At 38.7% G+C, this 22408-nt stretch overlaps 1 long non-coding RNA gene across 1 annotated transcript in view; it reads left to right on the top strand.

Annotated features, from left to right (window-relative positions):
* Nucleotides 1-22408, top strand: part of LOC121068068 — a 46130-nt gene that overhangs the window by 844 nt on the left and 22878 nt on the right. The window contains exon 2 of the long non-coding RNA XR_005818590.1: nt 9495-9565. This is a non-coding gene — a long non-coding RNA (uncharacterized LOC121068068). The remainder of the gene's footprint in view (nt 1-9494; nt 9566-22408) is intronic.

Here is a 22408-nt window from a genome sequence, read left to right as displayed (position 1 = left end):
CTACTAAAATAAGGGTAATAAACTCTTATTACTTGCTTCAATAAGCACTTGGTTATAGATCCCCCTCAAAATAATTTCTGCATCAGACTCCGTGATAACACCTGAAGTCTACTCGTTATCTCCCGTTCTGCTCAGTCACTAGCACGGCTCTAATTATGTATTTCAATATCAATATATAACTTAATCTATATGTGTATATGTGTTCCTTATACTTGCCAATAAATTGAACTTACTTTCATCGCTTAAAACACAGCACTCTGCACAACTGCACAATACATTTCTGTACAGTATTACCCTTATATCAATGTCACACAGGTTGTCTTCCTTCCACTAAGTTTTCTGAATGCCTTTTACATGCAGATGTTTGAACTTATTTTTACATTTATTTTAAAACACTTACCTTTTTTCAACTGTTGCAAGTGAATTAACACCCAGAAGAAGCGTGTTTGTGAATAATGCTGTCTTGTGTACCAATAGCTTTCCTTTCCTCTTTAGCTTCTGTATAGCCCTGTAACCTTTTAAATTTCTGAGGCCAGCACTCTGTTTCCAGGCTGTTTTTCAGTCACATTTCATTTGAACACTGGGAATCTGTGTTACGCATTCCCATCTGTGGACTTCCCCCTCATCCACATCTTTAGCACGGTTTAGGTGAAGAGCTTTGTGCTAAATGCAAACACGAGCTTCTAGGTCTTTTGGCCATGGAGAAATTGTTCAGAGAAGACAGACTGCCCCTGATAACCACCTCTGCTCCTGTAACAGCGCTAAGCCTCTTTCTGCCTGTTGATGACAGCTTCAGCCTAATTGCAGGCTACGTTTTCTATGCGCTGCTATTAAACAGACCCTGGTTTCCAGCGGGATTGCAGTTGCCTGGCATGTCAAATCATTTCTTTACAGCACAGCTTATCACTGTGTCGCCTATACAGACCCACTGATCCTTCCCAAAAGTCCTTTTAGCACATGTGCAGACTTATTTCCATCCCCTGATGTGCTGAGCGCTATAATCGCTGGAGGCCTGGGGTAACTTACTGTCCCCCCAGCCTGCCTAGCATGCTCTGACAGGCATATCTGGCAGCTGGGTTGCATTATACATAGCTGGGGGAGGGCAGTTCCTGGGTGTTTTATTTACTTGGTGTTTCTGGTGGGATGTTAGAAATGGCTGAAGGAGAAGTGACAAGGTGTCACTGTCTTCACTGCCGCAGCTGCTTCTGGGGGCTTATGCAGCTGCACAGCTGGATGTCCAGAGGACGACATGGAGGCTGTGCTCTTGGCTCCCTTCCAACTGGCTCCAAATGCACTTGAGAAACTTCCATGTGATAGTTAATGTAGCACCTGCTCAACAAACAAAACCCAAGTTTCCCCTCCTCCGTTATACTGTACATCTGTTATTTTGCTGACATGGAAACTAGCGTAACAATTAGATTCATTACTTGCCCTCTAAGTTGATTCCAGCTGAGCTGAAAAGACCTTAATGTGTTAGCTCGGTGATTGTTTAGGCAGCAGCACAAATTAAGAAATTCTCCCTCCAATGAGATTTGTTCTACATTATAATTGCACTTGCATGCGTATGTGTATAATCGAGGTGAGACTGCGAGGCAACATTTGACTCAGTCCAAACACAGATTCCAGTCCTCAGCAGAGGCGTGTTTGCATTTGGAGTGCTGGTTCCAGGTCTAAATAGAGATCAGAGGGAGCAAATATGCAAATCCTTGAAGAAGACAGCCACATCAGAAATGGCGTTGATACACACATCTAACCACCTCCTCACCTGTCCTCTGCCCTTTAAGCCTTCTCTGTTGGGACTTAGTGGGACATTCCAAGTATCTGAGCAGTTTCAGACAGCTGCTATTAACAAAATAATCTGTCAGAGAAATGTTTCCTTTTTCACCACAAACATGGAATTTCTCCCTTCAGAAAATCATACTCATTCAAGGTCAGGACAGGGAACAATCATTCTCGAAGGAGTGACAAGGTTAAAGTCCAGCTCCTCTCCCACTCCTCAGCTTCCCCACAGCTGTTATTTACTGCTGCTGTGTGACTTTTAAAAACCTGTCCTGCAAAGGCTTGCCTTCTATAGGGTTACTCATGTGCTAAAGACAAGTACAGGCCTAAAACTGGAAGCTAAGAGATTGATTACCAAAACCCATGTCTCTTTCTGACCTCTATTTAAGTCTTTTTTTTTTTCTTTTTTTTTTTTTTTTCTTGGTGTGGTTTAGACCTCCTGCTATTCAGATTGCTCTTTAGCTTTGGCATTAATGTGAATAATATAATACCCTCAAACACAGAACTGAAACATGCTGCATTTTGGGAGATTTTGATTTCTAATGTAAGCACTGTGCTCTGTATTGTCCCCTAGAATGTACATTGCTCTGAAGCTGATTTTTTTTTGCAGCAACAGATTGCAGGATCTCCCATTCAGTATTTGGAGAAAGGTGCACAGGTTTGTGTTTATTTCCTTCTCTTGCGTTACTTGGTTTACAATGGTACAAAATGGTAATTTTATTCTGTGCCCTCATCAAGAAATTACCACAGAAATACTTTAAAAAGTTAAACAAACCCTTTAGAATGTCAACTCTTTTTTGATACATGTAACCAAAAGAAAGTCCCAAAGACTCTCATGTCTTTGCGAGTTAATAGAATATGACGAAGTAATTACACCAACCTGAGAGCTCTTCTCAGAGCATAAAACTTTTCTCTTTGGAAATTCTGTGTGGTACAGAAAGGGGCTGAGCAAGAACGGCTCTGTATTTTACCCTATGCTTTCACTCAGATATCAGCATTGTTTTCCTTTCTTGCCTATTTTTGGCTGGACTGCCCTGAGCCATAAGCTGAAGTGAGACTTCCCTTACTACTCAAACTACCTCGTGAAATCACTTACCCAGGATGTAAGAGTCTTAATGCAGTCCTAACAGCTGGTAAACAAAGAATGTAGCTGCTTTGTTAGAAATCCTGAGGCCTGCTTGTTTACAAAATTTTGGGCCACTATCAGCTCAGGCAGGCACTAGGGAACTATGTCACCCCACCTCATCTTCAAGACATCGGTTCATCCCCAGCGAAAAATCTTTGCGAGTGCTTTACTTAGATCAAAACACAAACCTGCCACTTAGTGACTACTGATAATTATGATTCCTCCCCTCCCTGCAAATATGGTAATATGGGTTAAAATCTATAGTAAAAGACAAATTTGATCCATAAAAACTTTCCTTTTGGAAGCAGGATGGTAGAATTACCCTTCCCATTTCTTCAGGCTCCTTTTGGAATGGTGTCCTACTAAGGTAGAAACATTATTTTTCTTTCTTCCTATTACTATTTTTTTTGGTACCAAGTGTAATAGCAGAGCACTAGCTATCTATCTTACAGTAAAAACTTGTTTTTATTCAGGACATGGGGCTTGGTTATTCAAAAGAAAGCAAGATAGAGCTTTGCATAACTATTGAGGTTCTTTTCAGAGGTTAATTTGTTACGTCACATAGATTATCTGCTCAAATACTGTACATTCCCTTACCCTGAGGCACAGAGGTTCATTAAATGAGCTATGCAGAGAAAAAAACAGCCTTTTTCTAATACAGTTTCTAAGCCTCCTGGCAGTTCTGTGCAAAACATCCTTCCCATGCTCTCAGTTATGCACAGTCTTCCAAAGGGGACCCACTGTGCATCTGTCATAAGCTTTTTCCAGTGTCACTAGCAATAAGGATTAACCTCTCTATGCCTAGCTCCTGAGAGCTAGCTTTTTATGGAGATATAAAGCATGTCTGGGGGCAGAAAGCAAAGCTGCACTGGTGCAGGATCCTTGGCTTTAGCATCCACATCACCCAATGGCTTGACAGACCCTGAATTTGTTGACCTTCAAGGTATGGTAAAAGGCCAGTCTATTTACTCGGCTTTGTGCCTGAGGGAGATAATCTTAGGAATTGGAAACATAAAACAAAGCAGTGCTCAAGGATGAGACCCTATCTAAGCTGACATTTTGTCAATTAATTATGCAAATAGTCTGAAAGTTTTTAGTGAGTGGAGGGAGTGTGGGGGGTGCTTTATGCAAGCCCCCAAACAAACAAACAAATAAATAAATAATGCTGCATGTTCTAATGACAGAGATGGAAGTCAGTGAACTCCTGCTGAACTGTTAGAAAGCCACTGGAGCAGTATCATTTATTAATAGGCAGCACATAAAACTGGACTGCTGCAGCTGTATTATCCTAACCTACCATGCAGTATTTATAGTGGGCCAAATTCACTCTCTCCTGGCACAGGAAGCTGCACAAAATGCTGTCAGAAATTGTTGTCTCTGATGATTCAGCACCTATCCTCCTGGCCTCGGTTACGCTCCCTCCCAAACCAGCATCTTATACTTTTTCCTGCTGTGCCAAGAAATGGCATCCTCTGCAATGAAGAAGGGGCTCAGAAGACACTGGATGGCAAACTCTGCTCACTGGTGGGTTTTGCAGAAGCCCCCCTCTGCAGAGATCATAGTTTAAAGCCAGCCTTTGTGTTGCTGATGAACTTGCTCAGTTTGTGTTTTTTTTTTTTTTTTTTTTTTTTTTTCCCCAAAAGCTTGACACTCTTCTGTGCTGTACAGTGGAAGGAGTGAACATCATCCCTAAGACTTCATAGCTCATCCCAAAGCCAGGCACAGTTGCAAACATTTTGCTCAAGGACATCCAAGAGTTGCTCTCTAACACTTCCAGGGTGCTCCATTCCTTGAGGAGAAGACACCTGTTTGCTCTTCAGCCACAGAGGACTGAGCAAGGTTAATGCTTCCTCCCACAGACTGGTTGAGAGGGACAGTAAGAAATATTGTAGGCATCTTGGCTGGGCTTCTTCAATGGTTTGTAAAGTAGCCACTTGGGTCTTGTTAGAGTACAGCTCTTGGTTTTAAAAAGTTTTTGTTAAATCTTTTGAATAAATTTTCTTTATGAAACAGACTATTTTGCTTTCTTGAAAATATCAGTTATGCAAGCAGGAGTAACTTGTACTGTGGCAACAGAACTGTTTTTCACAAATGTGACCTAAATTTGTCTACCCTGAGGCTTTAGTTGGTTTCAATGCATGAATCTGAAGGCAAAATGAAACTCATGATAGTTTTCATTGTTTTATGAGGTATTTCACCTCTTTAAAATCTCATCAAAAAGCTTGGGCCTCATGCATGAATCTATAACCGTGTAAAGCTAAAGTAACACAAAAGAAAATATATAGTAAACGCCCAGTAAACAGTAAATAACATCCATGTAACGCCTCTGACTGTATCCTTACTTATGAATAAAGGGTGGCTGGGATAACCACAAGTAGTCAGTGACTTGTATTTTGATTCCTTTAAAGAGAATGATATGAATGATGTGTTAATACTTTTCTGTCTCTTTGAATGACCTAGAGGAATAGCTATCGTACTTCTCATTGGCAGCTCTTCTCTGACTCAGATTGAAAAGTGGCAAAGGGTAGGATAAAAAAAAAAATTGTAATTCTTTATGCTTTCCTTGTTTATTGATTTGTTCTTCACCTCCTCTTTTGATTACGATGCTTTGGGTGTGTATTCAGTGATAACCATTCAAAGTGAGGATTATATATCCTCTGTGTTTTGATAAAGTTACTAAATGGAAAGATAATTAAAACAGCTATTTAATATCAGCTGTCTTTGTATCATGAGCAAGATAGATTGATATATCTCCCTTTTTTAAGGAAACATTATATGCCTTCCATATTTGAATTGACTAACTGGAAGTTAACACGCACAGAAGTCTTCAATTCTTGGCACTACTTTGTGTGAGTAAATACACATTCAGCCACCACTGTGTGAATGGATTCAAGCACTCCTAATGATTTTGGAATTAGTTTATGTACTGGGATGCATGGACTTCTTTATTTACTGGAGTGTCTAACTAACAGGCTTTGTTAGCCCAAAGGCTGTGAGCCTTTGTGTGTGCATGCGCTAGACATCCACTGCAGATTCTCAAATTGCATCAACTTTCTTGCCAAGATGGCAGGCAGCTGTCAATGTGGACACTAGCAAACACAGATGGAGCAAGTCATTCAGTATGGGATGTGATATTTGCCAATTCAGACTTCCAAGGGGCTTAGCAGGTCGGCGGCTACCACAGCCCCACGTTGCCTTATTCTCTCTGATCAGCATAACGAATCATGCCTGGGAGACCAAGTTAATCCCTTTCAGGTTCCCTGGGCTGTAGATCTTTCTGAATTTTCCTTTCTTTAGCCCTTTGTTTTCCTCCTGCTTTGTACTGAAAGTTAACTACAGCAGCAAGAATGTATTAGGCTACTTGGAATACTATCTTCAATTCATCCTGCCCTACTGGCATACGGCTCAAGCTGCACCATGAAGAAACCCCTGTCTCACTTCTGGAATGAGTCAACAATGCATTTTATAAAATGCGACATCTATGCTTGCACATACAAACACACACACGTAAATTGGAGTTTCCCTTGTCCTGGTTTGAGGGTAAATGCAAATCTACTGTTTGAAGTCACCATTTGCCAAAAGGCTGCACAATCTGCTACTGTCAATCCAAGGAGTTATTAACTACTCCTTGAGTACTTCCCCATCTCCCAGTGCATGGCATGCAGGTGGCCTGCTCCAGCTGGTTAGATGCACCATTCATCACTTCAAAAGCAGTTACAATGCCCTCTTCTGCACTCAGCCGAAGGAAGAAGCCCATCCCCATCCCATTCCTGGAAAATTCAGGCAGATCCCTGGCTTGGGGCATTCTTCTCCTTGTATGAAGAACTTTCATTGTGTCCTATAGCAGGGGGTATGGGATGTTTGAGGATTAATCTTGTCCTCACTAAGGCACATCTGTTCTCCATCAGATCGCAGAAAGGAGCCTCAAACACCCCCTGCACCTAGGGCTTTTCTCTGTCAGTGCAACTCTATCCTGCCATGCAACCGGACCTGTCCTTTTTTGATCCGACCCTTTGCAGTGATTTGTCCCAGCCTTGTGACTGTTAGGTGGATGGTGGGAAGCAAAACACATTGTGTATCATACTGTAAGATTAAGCATTGTGTGATTAAATTTTGCTGGCTGTGCAAAATAGTGTTTATCACATTTTGGCTGAGGTTGTATAAGCCATGGCTAGAGATGGATGCTTCTATATAATAAATCTTCAGGGATAATTAGCTTAAATTTCTCATTTGTAAGATACAAAGGCATAGCATTCTTAAATTAAAGCAAGATTTGTTATATACTATAATGATCAAAGGTCACTTCAAGCGTTTGTAGACTATGTCAGCACAACTTCCCCCTCTTACATTAGGCCTAGAATGATCATATAAATGATCTATTCTTTATATCAAATGAAACTGTTCTCACTTACCCTGGGCTTGAATTGGGCCCAGAATATTCAACAGGCACGAAGCATCTTTTTTTCCTACTAAGATAGTAGGAAGGTATGTCATCTGCTTTGGGAACCGTGTTCAGAAACAGTGCAATCTACCTTTGAAGTGCTGGTAGATAAACTGTCCCCTTGTGAGACTGTAGCTCACTAAAATTCATGCCACTTTTACAGTATTGCTAATTATGAGGTTGAAATATGATGGTCTCTGAGATATCATGAACAGTGATAATGCTTTGAGAATCTCTGCTTCAGACAGGGTTACCAGAAATTCCTTTAGATCTCCTGAAGCATTTAGACCTTAATATTATAACAAATAGGCAGGATGCAGATTTCTCCAAAAGTCAAGGAGGCAAGCAATGGGAAAAAGATTATGCATAAATCATGGGGGACATTTTGTGTGGAGTTTGAATGGTGCTTGACCACTAGAACACATTAATTGGCCTTGCATTTAGTTTAACATCAGCTTTTTATGTTTGCGTATCACCTAGAGAGGTATTTTAAAACATTTGTGTCTAAAGCAAATATGCTTTAGACCATAATTATATGACCAGCAGTAAAGCATTCAATAAGACATATATTACTATTATTGTAGTTAATGTGTAAAGCACTGCAAGTAAATGAAATGCTCTTTAAAACAGATTAAACCATATATCCCAAATCATCAGGTGTAATTTTCTTGTGACTCTTCCATTTATGGAATTCAAGCTCTTCCCCTTTGCATACCTCTGTTTCATCTCAAGGTAATAAAGAAAGCACAGGAGAAATTTCCTGGAAAAATGATATGTAAGCAGAAAAAAAACATGGAAAATGAGCATAAGGGTGAAAATAAAGAGATTTGTAGTTTCAGAAGTGGGGATATTTCTTGTGGATTTGAATAATCTTTCAATAGAAGAAGGCAGCAAAATCTTTGCAGATGAAACTAGGCCACCAGGAGTAATTGATTTTATTGGTTCAGCAGTGGAATTTATAAACAAAAATAAAACTAGCGCAGATCATAGGGAATGAAAAATTTTTACTTGACAAACCAAAACACCCAGAAATGTCACTTTGTGTTGCTTGGGATGCTCTATTTCACTTGAAATGAAATACTTAAAATTTTCAGGAATATAAACAAAAACAACAAGAACAACAAAAAAAAAAGCAAAGACAGATGCATTAGAGTTATAAAATGTTCAAAAAGATTTGCTCAGCTCCACTAATAAAATGGATCACTAGCAAAAGTGGAATGCAGAGATTAGATAAGTGATGGCCAAAACCACTTCTGAGAAAGGAGAGCATGAATTTAAGGCTCTTACACTTGATCCTCAGTTCTTTAATAAAAATCCAAAGCAAAATACTGGGTATTAATACTATGGAAAGTATTTCATCATTGGTATAAAGCATAATTCATAAATAATTTGTAACAGCAAATTTTCCTATACTGTATTTGGTAAGATTTTTCTATCTCCAGTTAGATAGCAGACCAGGCAGGCATTTCCACTCCAATTATGCTTTTTCTCCTCAAATTATTTGCCTATTAATATATATATATATATATATATATATATATATTTGAACCATCAGGAGAATAATACTTAGTATCAAACAGAAGCCACATGTACTTCCAGACAGACACTGGCTTTCATGGACCTCCTTATGGAAAGATGAATAAAATATGAATAAAGATTTGACTTTTTTTAACACATGATGCAGCACTGGAGGTTGGAGGAAAGGGAATTGTAAGCTACCTCATGATTACTTAGGAATGACCACACCCATAAAGTTATCCTTCTGCCATTCCTTGCTTATCATCTTGTGCAAAAAGACTAGGACTTCAGGCTTGTTCAATGTTGTCTGCTGCTTAATTTTTATCTAAGTTTAAGTTTATTTTAAGTTTATTTACAGAACTGTAGGGAAAAAAAGAGACCTCAAGAAATCACCTACTCAGCTCCACTGGCCCCAGATGGCCAGCGCTCTTCCTGGCATAACCAGGCAGTGGTATTGGCAACAACAGATTCTTTGATGTCACTTTCTATGGGGTTATTTGCTATGCTCCTTTAGCTGGTTCCACTTCTTCTCCCCTTTTGTGGTTGTTGTGTGTGTTAGGTCTTTTTTTTTTTTCACCTTTTTTCTTTTCTTTTCTTTTTCTTTTTTTTTCTTTTTTTTTCCCTTCATAGATTCTATACCTTCATAGATTCTGTTTCCTTCCTTTGCTTTGACTGGGAATTTGCCTTAGCTGAGTGAGTATGTGAGTATTGCAATTATTAGATAAATTCATTAGTAGATATTTGCGTGGCAACAGCTAAAAGTTTCCTAAGGGCTAAACTATACATAAATACATGAAATCCATAGTAGCATTATATATTTTTAATTATTCAGTCCAATTTAAATGGATTGTGTTTTAAGTTTTGAGATGATGTTCAAGTGGACAGGCCAAAGCTCAGCGTACCTGGAATTAATGACTGGATCAGCAAAGCTATTATACCTGCAATCATGAATTAATATGTTGCAATATTTCTTCTATGACTCAGGCCTTTCATTTGGTGGAAGAAGCAAACTGGGAAACTTAGCCACAAAAAACATTGGATAAAGGCAAGTTAAAAGTGTTGTCAGGTTTCATCCAAGAACTTTTCAGATATGGTGATATAGTGCAAAAAGAGGTTACTTGTGACTACAGTGAATAACTCAAAGTGTCAGAAGAATGAAGGAAACTACTTCTGCACTCATTCTCATTAGGTTTTGTCCTTTCTTAATATTATAAGGATGTCAAAAATGTCAGAAATTGTAATTTTATCAGTTTGTTTCTTACACAATTTATTTCTTCTTTATAAAAGGCAAAAGAAAGAAGACTGTATATCAAATTGACAACAGTACCACTGTACTTCACCATTGTGTTAAATGTTGATAGCTTTATTTCCAAATGTGGGGGGAGTTAACTACTGTTTCTAGTCTACTTTCAAACCTACTATACAATAACACTTCATTGGGTATTGAAAGAGCTTGGCTGCTCTTTACATATTGTCTTACTCAGTAATAGTTAGCTATCAAACTACTATTTCCATTTGCTGAGACAGATTTATTTGGGGTTTTCTCTTCTTTAGAAATATATCTAGCAGAAAACTCATTCTTGCATAGTCTTAATTATGATGTATATCAATTTGATAACACAAAACTGATTTCAAAGTGAAATGGAACCCTTATTTTATAAATCTTCATAATGTATCACAGAATCATGGAGTCCTGGATGGTGGAAGGGACCTTTCCACATAATTTAGCCCAATCCCTCTGGTCAAGTAAAGTCAGCTAGAGTATGTTACCTTGGATCTTGTGCAGCCTGGTTTTGAATATGTCCAAGAATGGAGAATCTGTAGTCTGCTTTTGGCAGCTTATTCCAGTGTTTGACCACCCTCAGTGAAACATACTTCACCTGAAGAGTGTGAAATTCATTCAAAACATCTGAATGCTTACATTCAGATGGAATTTCATGTTACTGTTTGTGCCCATTGCCTCTTTTGCTGCCACTAGACACCACTGAGAAGGGTCTGGCTCCCCCTTCAACACATATACTGAGCTAACTAAAGGTATGATCCATCTCAGCTTATGTTAACCACCTAAAAGATAGCTATATAACCTTTTCATCTCAATATGCTGTCTCATCCCAGAATGCATGTAAGAAACATGCTGATGAAGGCCATTTGTATATAGAATATTTTTCATTGGCTATTAAGGGGACCCATGGTAGTAAGTATCTAAATTCTGGGGAAGTGAAGTCCGCTCTAAGTGAAGGTAGTAAATTACATCTCTGTCTTTTTGTTTGTTTTTCATTTGTTTGTGTTTTGCATGATGATGACCTCATGTATAAATACTAGATATTTATGACTATTTGCTAGCTTCTGTTAACACAATGGATTGGTTACAAAAAGCCAGTTATTCCTTTTCCAAGCTATAATGGTTAGCTACAGTTCAGCAGTTGAAACTCACGCACAGTTGAATTTTGGTACCCTCTGAATGACAATTTAAAGCGATTCCAGAAAAAACACATGAACATTTAACATTACAATCACTTTTTTTTTTTTTTTCTTTGAAAGCAATACTATTCATCTGAGGGAAACAAAGGATAGGTGGGGGCCTTTAGAGATGGGCTTTGGAAGTTGGCTTGAAACAAAACACTAAGTTTTGGCCAAGTTGCCCTCTTCTTTGACACTACATGGATTTTAAGACAAGTAAAACAACAGAAAAAAGGAACACAATGGGTGTGAGTGCTATTCCTTCAGATTTGGGTGAAAAACCTTATTTCTATTCATCCATACGTGTGCAGGCACATACATATTTGTACAGAAAGGCAAAGAAGAAAGGGATGGTGGGACTAAATGTATGATGATAACAGTGTTCATTTTGTTCATATTTGGAACAGATTTTCTGAAATTTTAATGTGTTCTGCCAATGGTGTAGCCTATATTAAAACTTACGGGAGCTGGAATTATATTTTAAAATGAAAAATTATATATTTTTAAAATGGAAAATCTTCTATACAAATGGAAATAGGTATTGTATGGTTTTTGGATTTGTATGCTATGTGGAATACATCTTTGAATTAGTCAGAAGTTAGCCTTCTATCATCTGTTTCAGTATTCACATCCAAGATAATTCACTTTTCATTCCCATCTGAAAATTTATGGTTTACATTTGTTTGAATGGTGGGTTCCGTCTACATATATCTCTAACATATGTAACTCTATAGAATCATAGAATTCTTTGGGTTAGAAGGGACCTTAAATATCATCTAATTCCAACTCCCCTGCCATGGGCAGGGACACCTCCCACTAGACCAGGTTTCTCAAAGCCCCATCCAGCCTGGCCTTGAACACTTCCAGGGATGGGGCATCCACAGTTTCTCTGGGCAACCTGTTCCAGTGTTTCACCACCCTCTGAGTAAAGAATTTTTTCCTAATATCTAATCTAAATCTACCCTCTTTTAGTTTAAAACAATTACTCCTTGTCCTATCACTACCCTTCCTGATAGAGTTCCCTCTCCTGCTCTCTTATGGAAAGGAAGGCCTCTATAAGGTCTCTCCAGAGCCTTCTCTTCTCCAGGCTGAACCCCAACTCCCTCAACCTGTCTTCATAGGAAAGGTTCTCCAGACCTTTGATCATCTTTGTGGCCATCCACTGGACTCATTTTAATAGGTCCCTGTCTTTCTAGTGCTGGGGGACCCAAAGCTGAACGCAGTACTCCAGGGGAGAGTACTCCCTCAACCTGCTGACCACGTCTCTTTTGATGCAGCCCAAGACACAGTTGTCTTTCTGGGCTGCAAGTGCACATTGTCAGATCACGTTGAGCTTCTTGTCAAACAACACCCCCAGGTCCTTCTCCTCAGGGCTGCTCTCAATCCATTCTCCACCCAGCCTGTATTTGTGCTTGGGATTGCCCATGCCCAAATGTAGGACCTTGCACTTGGCCTTATTGAACCTCATGAAATTCTCACCTGTCAAACCTGTCAAGGTTGGATGGCATGTCTGGATGGCATTCCTTCCCTCCAGCATGTTGACTGCACCACACAGCTTGGTGTCATCAGCAAACTTGCTGAAGGTTCACTCAATCTCACTGTCCATGTCACTGACAAAGATGTTAAATAGCACCAGTCCTAGTACTGATCCCTGAGGAACACCTCTCACTACTGATCTGTACTGGGACATTAAGCCGTTGTCCACAAGTCTTGAGTACAACCATCCAGCCAATTTCTTACCCACCGAGCAGTCCATCCATCAAATCCAAGTCTCTCCAATTTAGAGACAAGGATATCATGGGACACAGTGTCAAATGCTTTGCACAAGTCCAGGCAGATTACATCACTTGCTTTCCCCCCATCCACCAATGCTGTAAACTTGTCATAGAATGCTACCAGATTTCTCAGGCATGATCTGACCTTAGTGAAGCCATGTTGGATCTGCTGCATGATCTTGCTAGGCACAGAGGTGAGACTGACTGGCCTGTAGTTCTCCAATGGAACTGTCTGCTTCTTTTAGGACATTTTTTCAAGGGGAAAAAAAATGCTACTTTGCTGCAAAGTAATTAGTTCATGAGTAGGGTTGTGAAAATCTGCAGAGCTTAGAAGAAAAGATCCATAACAGGTACCTTTTCAGATGGGCTTGAGTGAAATTTCAAGGTCTACAGTTAACAATGCATTAGTTGTATAAACTAAAGCTATGAAGAGAATGTTATGAGAGCCAAATATATGTTCATCTGAATGTTTCCTAAAGACCTTATCAAAGTTACTCATTCCCAAGGATGATGAAAAATTGTTTGCATGTGTACAGAGTCAAACAATGCTGATTTCTAGTGGCATGTAATAAGTAGCATCATAAACTCCTTGAAGAACGATAGCATTTGAATGCTAAAATAAAGTTAGAAGCTAGATTTATATCACATGATGTTGAAACCTTCAGGTCTTTTTGGGAAATATCTGTGAAAAGAGAATAGATGCTGAAGTCCGGCTTTGTATCCCAAATGCTAATTGAGAAATAAAGCATGCCGGGTGAGGTATTAGGTCAGTTTCCCATCTGGTTATTGTGTTTAGGCAAAATTCATATGAGGGACAGCACAAACTTCCTCCCTACATCTTTCTCTGTCTGAAAAGCAATGACAGTTTATAATTACAGGCTAATTTTCCACTTGCTATTTCCCAGTTTTCATTGTGAGATAATGACACAAGACAATACGGTATGACTGGGACTCCTTACTATTGATGGTCTTTTTCTCAAACTGGAGATGGATAGGAGGAATGACCAGGTGCTTCAGAAAACCCTTGGGGCCAGCTTGGGCGCAACTCAGATCAGACTGCCGGTTTAGATAAGCGGTGACAGACAGACCTGCAGGCTTCTTGCTGTTCTCTCCAGTTCTTTCCTGGAGTCTTCAGATGGATCATTATTTCACCTACTTATGCTGCAGTTTATGGGCCATATCAGTCTGAAAGAGCTTAATCAGTCAGCACGTGCAGATATGAAATCTATTTCCTGTATTTACAAAATTCATAGTGACTCATTCGTTTGAATAATGCCAGTCATTGCTCAGATATTCTCTAAGATGAATAGCTGTGATATAAAGCTGCTGTGTTACAGGGCTTCCAGTAGTTTTATTATGTTATTAGAAGCAATGTCTTTCCTTGTCAGGCTAATCTTGATGACTTTTTGCCTGTGACAACGGGCAAGAGTATGGCACATCGTTCCGTGTAAGTGGCCTGGGTCTGACTCTGTCTGTATTCTTAAGAAGCCACCTTTCAGTGCAGTGCTTGTCTTGGCTCAGAGCTTTGGCCTGCAGACTGGTGGCCTTGGACAGAATGGCCTAGTCTTTAGATACTCAGTTTTCTACCAAGCCAAGGCAAACTGCTCTGATTACTGTTTCAAGAATTAGCACACCCAGCAAAACAAAAGTTAATTTAAGTCTACAAATACCTGATAATTGGGACAATAATCTATTTTAGACGTGCTGGGTGGGGTACTAACAGCCTTTGAGCTATTAGCCTAGGATTCATAACCTTGTCTCATGTTGACCTTTGAGAGACAAGCAATTCTTTCTTCAAAGTCTACTTTGCAGAGCTGTAAATGATTAATTCAGCAATCATAGTTAAACGTTGTCTGCAGAGGACACACCTAAGTGGGTACACATGTGACAATGAAAAGTAGATGGAAAATTACAATGCTATTGAATTAAGTAGGACCACGATTTCCATAAAATATAAATGTCAGATGACTTGATAAAAACAAATTTGAAACATAGATTATGTTCCTAACATTAGATTTCTAACCAAATACATAACCTTTCAGATGAAGATCCTGACGGTGGTTTTATCTCATGACATGAATTCTGATTGTGATGGCAAGTAAGGTTCATATGAGTCACACTCTTCGGGGGTTTTGTTCTTAAGCTTTGATGACACAAACATGAGAGCAGTAGCTCTACCATATATTGAAATACTCCTAGGTTGATTTAGATTTGCTGGTTGAGGTGACAGCAAAGACACTGTTCTTGCAATTGCATCCAGGCAGGGCTGTCTATGGTCCCTTGATCCTTTTCTTGCCACTCTTGCACCCTAAGAAACAAATTGTATCTCTCTGCTTTTTGTAGAAAACTTGTACCTGAGGCTGAGCTATCTGGCCTTCTATAGAGGGGTAGCACTGCTTAGAGCATGCTTACTGGCTGAATTTTGATGAGAGAGCCTATTTTGGGATGTTACTTTACTTTTGCCCATTTCCAGAAATTAGTTTAAGGTATAAACGTGCTTCCTGTTCTCTTTCACTTCCAAAAGCACTGAGACCACCCTGGGAGGATTATCAACTGCCAAAGCTACAATTGCAACCAGAGTATCACAAAAATCTTTTACATAATTAAATATAGAAAGCACTCATCATGTCAGGTATATCAGCATGAGTCATTAAAGTTCAAAGCCTGGAGAAAACACAGCTAAGGACTAGTAAACAGCAGTGTGCTTACAATGCCATTATGGAGAGCAAACCACTTGCACACTTTAAATATATCCAATCTAGGAACAGAGCTGAACAGGGACAGGGCTGAAAGTTGCATGGTTGGGCAAGAGGCAGCAATCCAACAGCAGCAGCTGGGCTGAAAAACCAACATGTTTTGCTTTTCAGTCATCCAAAGTTCATCTTGCAGTTCATGGGTGCAGAGAGATTTCTTTGGAGAGGTTCTGGAGGGGTCTCTCTGGCTGGATGGATTCCCAAGGACAGTTCCAGGCCAGCCACCTGCACTCAGGGAACCTGCTTTGCCCTTGGTAATTGAGTTAATTGCAAGCAATCCAGCAATAAATATTCCTCCTATACAATGTGATGCAAGTGTTTGGGAAAAAAATAATTAAACAGATGACATTATTCATTCTACTAATAAGTACAGGTCATTTTACCTATGGGAGACAATTTTTTGAAACCAAACATCCTGCACCTCCCCTAAATGTTTTTATAATCTCACAATTGGATCTCAAACTGTTTTGAAGCATTTTTCATGACCAAACAGTTGTGCCAGCTGGATGTTCCTCCTACAGGTGAATGGAGCTCTTGCACTGGAGATCCTGCTGCAATTATCGCAATAATTTGGAGGCTGTTTTTGACTGTAACATCTATGAGTTAAACTCTGCTCCCTCTCAAAAAGCAGAACTGGATTAGTTGAAATTCCCACCCCCACTTTCATCTCCTTATGGACATTTAGATAATTCCACTTCAGTAATTACCCAATATAAACCACAGCTCATAGCTGCCAAAAGTTGCTGAAGACAAGAAGTGAATGTGCAGAGTAAGCATATAACACCCAAGAGAATTACATCCCAAGCAGGGAGAAGAACCTGTATGTATGAGGTTGTGGTTTCAAGCAGGCACAAGTGCAGACTATAGTCAAAAGGAGTAACTTTTCTCCCATCCTTTCTTTCTCCCTCTTTTCCGAAGGGCTTTGACTTTTATACTGTTGGCACATCACTTGTGCTGCTACTAGTACTTGAGAGGGCATCAAGAGGGCTGGATGTGTGGAAAAGTATTCAGCTGGTGAAAACAAACAAACAAAAAAACAAAACAAACAAACAAACAACCACCACCAACAAAAAAAAAAAACACACCTTTTTTGTTAGGTTAGCTTTTACTTAGCTTTTACATCTCTGATGAAATTTATTCTGTGGCCACACAGGTGCTGAAATGAGGGGCTGCAAGAGGTCACTTCTATTCCTTACACTTTGGCTTTTTCAGAATGAATCTGAAACTGTTTCACTCTTAAGGACTCAAACAAACAGGTTCACATACTTTTGATTCAAAAAGGACAGGTATGGCAGTTGTAAATGCTCTCATGAACAAGACAGAGTAACTATACAGCCCTATCACCTTATGATCAGAACCTCTGCTACTCTTGGTTTTGCAGACAAGTAATTTTTCTTCATATCCTGGGAAAATATCCATATTTTCCATTGTCCAGTGAGAGAGGAATAAATCTGTATTCCAACTTTTAAAGATAAATCCAACTGGAATATTTTTCATTTTCTTACTGCATTCCCTGGTTTCCAATGGTGCTTCAGTATTCACTGCTGCAAAGCAATGTCTTGATTTGCCTTATGCAATATCCAATTTGAAATAAATGGCTAGAATGGATAAATGAAAAGACTATGCAATTGCTGAAGAGAAGATCTAGTACCTTGTTTCTTGTGCTAACTTATGACAGGAAACATTCTGATCTCTTGAGCTGTGACATTGGTTCTGAAGAAAAGCAGTAGCCTTGCATCCTTTCTTTTCAAAGGAATAAATGCTGGGATGACATCACTTGTGCAGATCATAGGTGTGTCTTAATCAAAAGGCTACAAGCACAATGGATCTTCCCACTAAGGGTAAAATGAAATACAGGCCTGCAATGCTTAAGGTGCACAGTCTAGTTCTTTATGACACTGCCAAAGGCATTTGATAAACCCATCCTCATTTACTGAGCTCTATCTGATCATAACTCCATAGACAGTCATATCAGTACGCCTGCAAAACCTGTACAGTGACTCTATATCTCTCATGAAGCCTACAAAGCTAATAATTCTGAGAGAAAAATGTAAATAACTCCAACTATATCTTTGTTGGCATCCCATACTGCTTACAAGAGTTTTTAGCTGCCAACAGCATATAAAAATGGCTAGGACACAGAAGAATGATTTCTACTACCCTAATTTCTCAAATTTGGCTTTCCTTTCAGGAGCAAATGGACTTTTTAGCACTTCATATTCCATTCCATTTCTATTCTATTCTATTCTATTCTATTCTATTCTATTCTATTCTATTCTATTCTATTCTAAACTAATTTGTCTATTACAAAGTTAATAAAGTAGCATTTTGGCTTCCCTGGTGCTGATCTGGATTAAGACATATGACACAGGAAAGAGGTACTGAGCTGTACATTGTTTCACATCTGGGCTATGGAGAAAAGCAGGCTCTGGGCTTTGGCAGAGGCTCGTGCAGGCACTTGTATGCCTGAATCACAGGTTTCAAGCCATGACAGCAAACAGTTACAGGCCAAAGAACTCAATGAATTTCTTCCTGGAACTATATTAATATCAAGTGGCATAGAGCACACAGAGTAGGGGAAGGATGAAGGAAAGAATGCAAGCACACTCAGAAGGAGGGGGCAGGAGAGATGGGAGCAACACAGTATTGATCGTAACACCTTGTATGGTCTGACTGGCAGTGAACCCCTCCTTTCACACTCTTGGACTAACACTTTGCTGCTGTGGAAGAAGCCACAGTGGATTTGGCATTGGTATTTGGGCAGCTATGAAGGTGATGTTGTCATTTTCTAGTGAAAACATTTAAAGCAACAGGAGAAGCTGAAGCTATATTAATTCAAACTACAAATAAAGCACATGATTTAGTAGTGAAAGTTATTAAAAACTTGAAGTGCTTTGCTGCTATTATGGATACTGTCACTTATAGTTCAAAATTTACAGCTCAGACTTTATGCAAGAATTTATGCAAGACTTTATGCAAGAATTGGAAGAAGACATTCTGTGGTCTGTGTCACCTATCACTGTGATGACTACTGTCCCATCTGATCTTCACAGCTACGAGTTAGTATTGTACCAAAGTAAGGCAAATATGCATCTGCTTTATGTTTGTGGTTATTGAATTCAAACTCAAAGTTGTGTAGTAGGAAGTTGAGAGCAAGAAATGGTGTCCATTCCCTGTACTTACACACAGAGAACATTCAGTGTGTATGTGCACTTGCATGTATGTTCCTCATCCTACAACCATGCTGGCTTTCCCAGGCTCTTTCCTGTAATGGCAGGTTCCCAGATTGTGCCAATGTGTGGCCAATGATTTCCTGAAAGAACAAATGTATCTTTGTGAGGTGTCAGATGAAAATTGAATTTGAGCACTGTTATGGAACAAGCAAGTTTGGAAAAAGAATCTAGATTACTAGAGAATAGGTGTGTGCACAGGTTAATGATAAGCTATTATAATGTAAAAATAAGCAATTGCCTGCAAAGAATTAAGGAAAAGGGAAAAAGAAGGGAAAGATTTGTTATATCTCTACTCACAACATGCAGAACATATTTATTTATTCTGAGTAGAAGAAAAGTTCAGAAAAAAAGAAATGGTGACTTTTTAGTCTTGAAACTTTTTCAGATGAGTTATACTCTACCAGCATTTCAGTCAGGCTTAAGGCTTCTAATCCTTTCCCTCTGACAAAGTCTCAGAAAGTGTTTCTACTTAGTGGATTTAAAATTACTGATGTTAAGCTGAATGCTGTACATTTGCATAGAAATGTAGTTACAAAACAAATGCAAATGATTTCAGGGCTTTATGAAGTCTAGCATCAGGCCTCTTTCATTGTCTAACAGAACCCAAAAGTTGTGGGAAGATCATCAGTTACTGTCTTGGACAAGAAAAACACCTTTCTCTTAAAAATAGAATTGGTCTTTTCTTCTTGTAAATAATATCCTTAGTATACAACTTTCTTTAATAACGGTGTTATTAAATGTGGGGTTTGATCTCATAAACACTCAGTAGGACTATTAATTTTATGAGGTACTTTTAAACTATTTTTGACTGGCATTTTAAGAATATTTTTAATGTATTGACATAGCATGGAAATATTAGATACAAGTTTATATTACACTGATTGTTTCCTTTTGTCCTGTGGTAGATTTGACTTGCAGTATTTTCCTCACATACTTGTTATGTACAAAAAAGCATACCTCCTGATGGCATAGGACTGAGTGGAACAATTCTGGTCCTACTTCCTGGCATGGTCTTGCAGTAGGAGGAAAAGCTGAAGGCAATTTTTAAAGGATGGTTCTAGGGTTTGTGGCAAGTGTGTTCTAAAGCTGTTCCCAGAGCACAACAACTTGGACCAAAATAAATGATTTAACTAGGGGATGAATTCTCATTTGTCCTTAAACTAAGGATGAATGTGACCTTATAAATGCACTGGGAACTTAAACACTGTGCCCTCTACTCAGTCTGATTCAAGTCATGGTAGTCACTTTGGAAAAAATGGATACACTGGATGATAAGTAAGATGTAAATTGCAGGTTGCACATATGTATCTCTGTAAATCATAGGACTCAGAAAAAGGAAACCTTCTAGGTAATCTCATGTATCCTATTGCCAATTAAGCTTTTTTTTTTTTTTTTTAAATTGTATTGTATATGTAAAGTACTTTTTGCAGTCTTTTTAAAAAAATGTATGCAATTTGGTAATGAATAATCAAGTAAAGAGTTATTTGTCATTTCTTAGTGATGCTTACCATACCATGGAAAATCCTAGCCTTTTATCTGATTCCTTGTTTTTCAGAGGTGTGAATGGCAATATGAAAAAAGGAGTGTGCTCTCTTGAGATAGAGGCTAACTGACACTGGTTGCTATTCAAGATCCTAAGTATACAGGCTCACATCCAGTTCAGATATCCTACACATCGTGTTTCCTGTAGGTCATAGCTGTAGGCTCCTTACACTGTGCCTTGGCATCAGAATCCTGCCACAGAAAGCCTACCATGTTGTTTTACACAGAGATTGCACCTAAAAATGTTAGAAAACATTAATTTTCTTTCAGAGGTGTATTTCTCCACATTGTCTGTATGGTGAGGCTAAAAGCCTAATACTGGCACTAGGACTAAACCACAGTCATCAAAATGCACAATAAGGATCTTTCCCTTAGTGAGCATATACATTTTCAATAACCTTTAAAACGTGTTTTGAGATGACCAAGACTATGACCTTTCTTGTGCTCAGGTTACAGTTGTTGCAGAGTATTCCTCTTCTAACACAGGAACACCCAGAATCTGAAAAGTTCTGGCTCTCAGGTGGCAAATGTTGCTGCTCAGTACTTCAACAAAAGGTCAATTTTTTTTTTTTTTTCTCCCCAGGAAATTCTATATAATGTCAAAGTTTAAATAACCAGCTAATGTGGTACTTACAAACTTGACTGTATAATTTAAAATTTGATCCCTCTTTAAGAGACAATTTTCTTGACCTTGTTTATAATGACAGCATCTTCTCAATTTACAGTATAGAGATTTCAACCCTATTTACATAGAAAGAAAATGAATGGAACCTATGGGTCTGATTTTCCCCATTTGCCTCCACAGTTGCCGTTTAGTCCAATTCCAAGGAATGACATTTCACGGACTATTATCCCAAAAACTTCTTGTGGGGTGATTTCAGATTACTGATATAAGGGAATTTCTTCTCATTCTCCTTTGACATTGATGATGGGAAAGACAAAGGAGAACAATATTTCCAAAAAAGCTGGAATCTAATAATAAAGAATAAAAATAGAAAATGAAGTACGCTTAAGAAACAATTGTTGGGGAACAAGAGGCCATGATGGAAATGAGTGTTAGGGTGTGCAAAATAAGTAATACTTAAAAAAGTACAAGCAACAAACAACTTACAAAACAAGAGCCTGTGTTGGTTTTTAGGGTGTCCTTGAACTTCCTCCTCCAAATGAACTCCATTTACAAGAATTAAATAGAACAGTCCATGGATGATGGTGGTAGCATCTACCATTCATTATATACCTGAGCAGGTGACAAATTATTTATATGTCTATTTCCCAAAGACTGACAAAAAATTAAGTTAAGATATAGGAAGTAGTGAGCAAAAAAACTGTGAAATGATTAAAAGCCTTACTGGAATACCGTGTAAGGTGGTATTCTGTAACCTGTATTTTTCTTAGGCACAAATATATCTTGTGATATTACCTTCCAGTTACATAAGTCAAAGATAGGTCTGCATTTGAGAAGTGACAAGAATTCAGACTTTTATATCTCCTCTTTGGCTTCTCAGAATGTAAATCTTTAAATCATCTTTAAATATGCTGCTATGTGCCTGCAGCAGATTGGTCCTATATGTGTATATGAAAATTTCAGTCCTTTCAGGGAGTTTAAGAAGCTTATATAGTCCCTAATGACTTCTATGTCAGCTAGATGAAGTTTTGGTGTCAGGGACCTTATATAAAATTTCATTTCTGAATTTTGATCTCATGCAATGTCTCAGCAATATTGAAAGTCAGAATGCAGGAAGAAGATAGAAAACAAAACCAAAATAAGGAGGAAGTCCTGT

This window comes from Cygnus olor, chromosome 3 (genome assembly GCF_009769625.2).
Source record: "Cygnus olor isolate bCygOlo1 chromosome 3, bCygOlo1.pri.v2, whole genome shotgun sequence".
Lineage (NCBI taxonomy): Eukaryota > Metazoa > Chordata > Aves > Anseriformes > Anatidae > Cygnus > Cygnus olor.
The sequence above is the reverse complement of the archived record's forward strand: the minus strand, read 5'-3'. Positions and strand labels throughout refer to the sequence as shown.